This window comes from Coturnix japonica, chromosome W (genome assembly GCF_054131305.1).
Source record: "Coturnix japonica strain WE chromosome W, WE-NBRP24, whole genome shotgun sequence".
NCBI lineage: Eukaryota > Metazoa > Chordata > Aves > Galliformes > Phasianidae > Coturnix > Coturnix japonica.
In genome coordinates, this window is record NC_140701.1 from 32842505 (window position 1) to 32848504 (window position 6000).

A 6000-nucleotide genomic window follows, 5' to 3' on the forward strand; every position below is an offset into this window, starting at 1 on the left:
TTCAACGGGTAAAAGTTGAAATGACTGCAATGCTCGTTTATACAGTGGTGTATCCATACACCCATGTTGACATTTCTGTCTTCAAGGTTATTGTGAGATGGGAATCACCAATTATATAATTATTTGAAAGAACGAGGTGGAATGGACAGTGCCTGATAATATATTATTTATTATACCTTATATTTATTCTGCCTTGACTTCATACTTTGTGCTTTTTCCAGTGAAAGGAAAAGCTGAAGAATCAGTTGAAGAGTGAGCCTGGGGAAGGTGGGGTGAAAAAAGCAGATCACACTGAAGCAAAAGTGAACTTTAATAAATGATTTCAGTAAAAAACACGCTAGGAAGGTTTGTTCTGTGATATATGTGTCCACAGCAGTCAGATCTCCCTGTACATAACTTTAGATATACCAATCAATTGCCATTCATTTAATCTCTTTCTAGCAGAAAACTGAACAACAGTAACAACAACAAAAAGAACCTAAGCGAAACAAACTACAAAGGAGGCCAGAATGAATGCCTTCTAAACTGAGTATCACTGAAAGTTTTTCTTTCTTGGCTACAATGTGATATTTTTCTCCACGTTTTCTGCTCCGATTAAAAACACTTTCATCTTCTGTGATGTTAGCAGTGCGTGGGCCTGTAGAAAAGCATGCACACAAATGAAGACTAAAGCTGCATCTCTGCTCAGCAGTGCTGGCAGTTTACCATCAGTCTTGTCTCTGTGTAACACAGAGAGAGAAACAAGAAATGATGCATTGTCTCGGCTGTTCAAGGCATATCATAGAATCATAGAATTGCCTGGGTTGAAAAGGACCATAATGATTATCAATTTTCAACTCTGTGCATGGTCGCCAGCCACAAGAGCAGGCTGGCCAGAGCTACATCCAGCCTGGCCTTGGCCAAAATATGGGCAATTAATATTCTCACTAAGCTGCAGCTTCACTGCTGAGTTTCCTGATGTCATGTGAAAGTGTCTAAATTATACCCTATGGAGTGCACTGGAACGCTGCAGTATTGCCTGTAGTTTGCCTTATCTGTCAGTTCATACATGAGGCAAGTGGGATTTGAAGAACAAAACTTTTGTTCTTTTATGTTGTGGGACACCCACCCCATCCCTGGTAATCAGTGAATAAACTACAAAAAGGATCAGGCTTGTCTAGAAGGCACTCCTATATATCTGCTGTTAGAGAGCTCAGCCATAAAGCAGAAAAGCAGCTTCTAACATCTCTCCAGCCTCCCAAGAGAGCACTTGCTCAAAGTTGTAATTTAATTGTTTTCCTCTTAGACAAAGCTGATTTAAGAAAAGAATAGATTGGCTGGACTAAAATTTTCGAGTTGCCTAGAGCTTCTTTAATATATTTCTGTCTGCAGACTAACATTTATGATTGCTAAAGGCACAGCTAAACATTTAGGAATGGGGAGCACAACCTGACAGGAAAAGGCACAAGAAAGCACCTACATGGCACGGTGGATGAGCTGTTCATTCACTGTTTTCAGGGCTACTGAGCTAACAGGAAAAGAGTGCTAATGACTGCACATACATGGTGCTTATGACTAGCAGCTGATAATATTTGCCAACCCAAAGCTGTACCAATGAAGACACATCTCCGGAAGTGATTCACAGATGTAATTTGCAGTGATTTAAAGACTTAACTTAAAGAACTTAATGCTTTGTTGCTGTTGTTGTTGTTGTTTATTTGTTTATTTGTTTATTTTATAAAAGAAAAAATAGAAATATTTTAAGTATATGAAATATTTTAGCAAAGAGAAAGTACTGGGTACTAAAGGACGCTTTAGCCTAGCAGGGAAACACATTGCAAGAAGGAGCAGAATGCAGTGACAGCCAGGCTAGCACTGATAGCCAACATGTTTTTAACAGTAGGGGCTATTAGTCACTGCAATAAACAAGCAAGGGAAGCTGCATGTTCCCTATTTCTCAGTAATGTCAAATCGCCTGAACATTTTGCTGGAAAACATGCATTTGTCACGCAGAAGTGTGAACCAGTTAGAGTGAGAGAAAAGAACTCAGAGCTAAAAAAGATTAAGAGAAGAACAATTTGTACTTCCAGTGGAAAGAAGAAGCTGTTCTGTGAAGAAAGACAATAAAGTTGCAGAGTTCAATGATATTAAAGGTCTCTTCCAAAGTAAGATTAAAGGTCTCTTCCAATCAATCCTATTCTACTATAATATTATTATATTTAAATAGTCTGTCAATGAACTTCTGGAGTTTTGCTACCAGAGGGAGCTGTGAAGACTCAAAATACCAAAACAGCATGGCCAAAATCATGTATGGGGTTATCTGGGAAAACAGTGTGGAAGCAATAGTGAACTTTGACTTTGGGCTAAGACAAATAGTGTCATCAGTACGGAAGACCCTGACCATTCAAACGGAAAGTGTCTTATTTGACAGACTAGGTGACCTCTAAGGGTCCCTTTCAACTCAAATGATTCTAAGGTTCTACAATTCTATGATGGTGAATTCAGAAAGCTAGTAAAAGTCAGAAGTGGGGAGAGAGAGACCAGAGGTGTGCAAGGGATGATCCTTTTGCTTCAGATGCCACAACACCTTGCTAACATCACATGCTGAGAAGTCTTTTGCCCTCATTCCAATCAGGGCAGCCTCCTGACTGCTTGCACTGATAGCTCATAAAAGCTATATCCACTTGTGAGAGTTTAAGGATTCCTTCTGATTTGAGTCTGAACAGAACTGAGGAATCGACAGCTTTGCAGTGTGTTTGTGTCAGACATGGTGGGGAAGAGTTAAGGCATTCAAACGTTTGTGTTTTTTATAACTTTTAAAGAAAAAAATCAAAATACTACTAGAAAAAAACATAATAGAAACTAAGGAAGACTTAGCTATACATTCAACATATCATCTCATACATACAAACATACTCATATCTTCAACATAGCACAATTATTCCTAAAGGTCTTTTCCTCTGTATTTCCTGTGGAATTCTAAGCACAGTTTTCTATCAGATTTCTCATAAGCAACCAAAACCATTTCCAGTTAGCCTCAAAGTCCATCAGTTCTAATGCTCATGAGTGTTATACCAGCACACTGTTTGTTTTCTTCTTCCACAGAGCCATCATGTCACATTTTACTTCACATTAAATCATGGAGATGAAAAATGAGTGTTCTTGTGGATTAACACAGGACTTAGCCCCAGGAAATGTTGGTTCTTTTCTCATCGTGGTCACATATGCAGCAAACACATCATAAGCCTCTTGATCTATCTGGAATCAGATTTGCTGGCAAAATGGCAAAAAAACCTTCAGGTCTCATTTCTCTATTTGTATCACAAAGCAATCATGGTATTCTAATCCCTTGGGGAATCTGAGGGTAGCCATTCACCCCAATACCCAGATTATGCTTATACTTAGTGAGTGTTATATAAGAATCAGGAGAGAAACACTAATCATACATGAGATAAACAAGTAGCAAATGGATTATAAGAGAGTAATTCCATGTACAGCATAGTCTAATAAAATTAACATTTGAGTGGTTGGAGATAGAGAGCCTTTGGGGATGAGAGCATTGGAAACAACGAAATATTGTAGAGATTCCTTGGAGTTGAGAAATAAAACAAAACAAACTCAGTTTGAATTATAAATGATAGAAGCAGAAAGAAAATTGGTCTGCCTCTGTGCCAGACTTCATTAAATATTGGCCATAGCAGTATATAAAGCCACAGAAAGGTAAAGTAAATGCAAAGTACTGAATGAGAGAAATGACGTTTTACCATATGCACCATCACAAGAAGTAATTTCCTGCCTTCAGGGGTAATGAGAGAAATGACATCTTGACTTCAGATGTTTCTGTCTAGACAAGAAAAGTAGACCTGTGGAAGGAGGGAGAGATTTCCTGAAGTTGAGGATCAACCACTGTGAGACTGAGGGTGACTCTGTAGTGAAGGGATGTGGATAAGATCTGTGGATGTCAGAAGCTCTCACAAGCTTGTCCAGTCAGCAGTGTGGTTCTTACTCTTTTTATTTTTATTTCCAGTACAATCCACTTGGAGAAGAGCAGGATTCACAGAGTTATCAAAGTTGGCCATTAGATTGATTGTGCAAGGACATTTCATGAAGGCTACACGGAACTTGTCTCCTGCATTCTCTACAAGCCAAGGTGCTGTCTTGAAATGCAGAAATCCCTTCTATCAAAAGTGGAAGACATCAAATATTGATTCTTTTCCATATTAAAAGTAAAACACCATTTGATATCCTGGAGGAAAAGGAGAGTTGATAAGAAAATGCAAGTTCCTGCCTCCTGTTAAGATTTAAAGATAGGGAAGGACAGGTTCTCATTTCAGCCAGTGCCCATACCATTAAACCAATGATCAATCTGTGTGTCTCCCTAGGCTTCCTTTCCAGAAGACAAATCTATGAAACAAAGAAACTTTCCTATTACCATATTTCATTAAAATATAACTGTCTGGAAGAAAAAAATCAAGAAATCACGTTTATCCATCAGAGCAGAACTGACTAATCGTGGAGGTGGAACCTAGAGCAGAGAAAGAATGTGTGGCCCTGTGCAAAACTGCTACATCCTGCTCTGCTTTTGTGTGGTTCATATTGGTTGAATACTTTTCATCTTGCAGTAGGTATGACTTTAATTTTATGGAAGACCTTATGAGAACTGGACTGGCTTCGGGGCTCATGGCATTTTCCCCAGCTAAAAGTAAATGTTTTCTGGGTTGTTTACTAATGCACTTGACTTGCTCTTATTGAGTAAAGGTGGGATCCCAGGATGCCCTGTTCATACAATGACTCCTTTGCTGAAGGCATTCTTGGCTAGTTAGAAGAATAAGCTCACTGAGGGATGGGCAACTGCAAATCATCTGTGCCTTTAAGAAGTTCCCTTACTGACTGTGTTGCTAAATATCCTAATGGAAATCTGCAAGTTCATGCTCCCTACTGAGACATCTCTGCTTCTGCACAGAAGGAAAAAAATGCATGAGTTGATGAAAATATATTAATCTCTTAATAATGCAGAGAGAGGTAAAACTATTCCTGATCTACCATAACATACCCCAGGAGTCTGGAATATTAGAATCTGATTTTGTGTATATACCCAGTGATGCATTTATTTTGATCAAGACATTATTGTGACAATGCCCCTTGATAACGTGTTCTCCTGTTGGCCATGCTTCTTTTGATGCAGCCCAGGATATGGTTAACTTTCTGTGCTGTGAGAGCACACTGCTGGCTCATGTTCAGCTTCCCACCAACAGTAACCCCAGGTATTTTTTGTCAGGACTTTGCTCAATCCTTTCCTCCACCAGTTTGTACTGGTAATGGGGGTTGCCTTGATCCAGGTGCAAGATGTTACATTTGGATTTGTTGACCCTCATGAGGTTCACCTGGGCCCACTGCTCAGAACTGTCATGGTCCCTCTAGATGGCATCCAGTCTGAGGTATCTTTGCTTACAGTCAAACATGTTAGCAACCTTGACCTTCAACTTGGAGCAATCAAACACTGTAACTACTTCTGAAAGTACATGTGAAGTGTTGCCTTCAAACCCATCACTGAGCCTTTGTCCATTCTGTTATTGCTCTAAGATATTTTCAATAAGAATGCCTCTGCAGAAGAGGAAGAAATATTTCAACCTCTTCCTCTGCATTCTGAATTTGGTCTTTTCCTTCCTTAGACTGCTTGATAAGACAGAAAATCTCTAAGCTGAATTACTTTGAGTTGTGAGTCAGCCCACAACATAAATACAGCTGGAGAGTATACAGATGACTCTGCTCATTGCAGTGGTGCAATTTCCCATTACTTCTAATTAAAGCTTCCTCTTAAGAAATCCTACTATCTGAAGAGCTACAAGCTCGTGTTCTTATTACTACAAAAGGACAGTAGTGTGGGTGAGGGCTGCCCCATTCCTACTGAATACATTCAATCAGGCATTTCCCTTCCACTGAAAGCTTGATCCAGGATCTTGCCTTGTTCATGTGCACGGTGCTTTCTCACTTCATTGTGTACATAGTGCTTTCTCACTT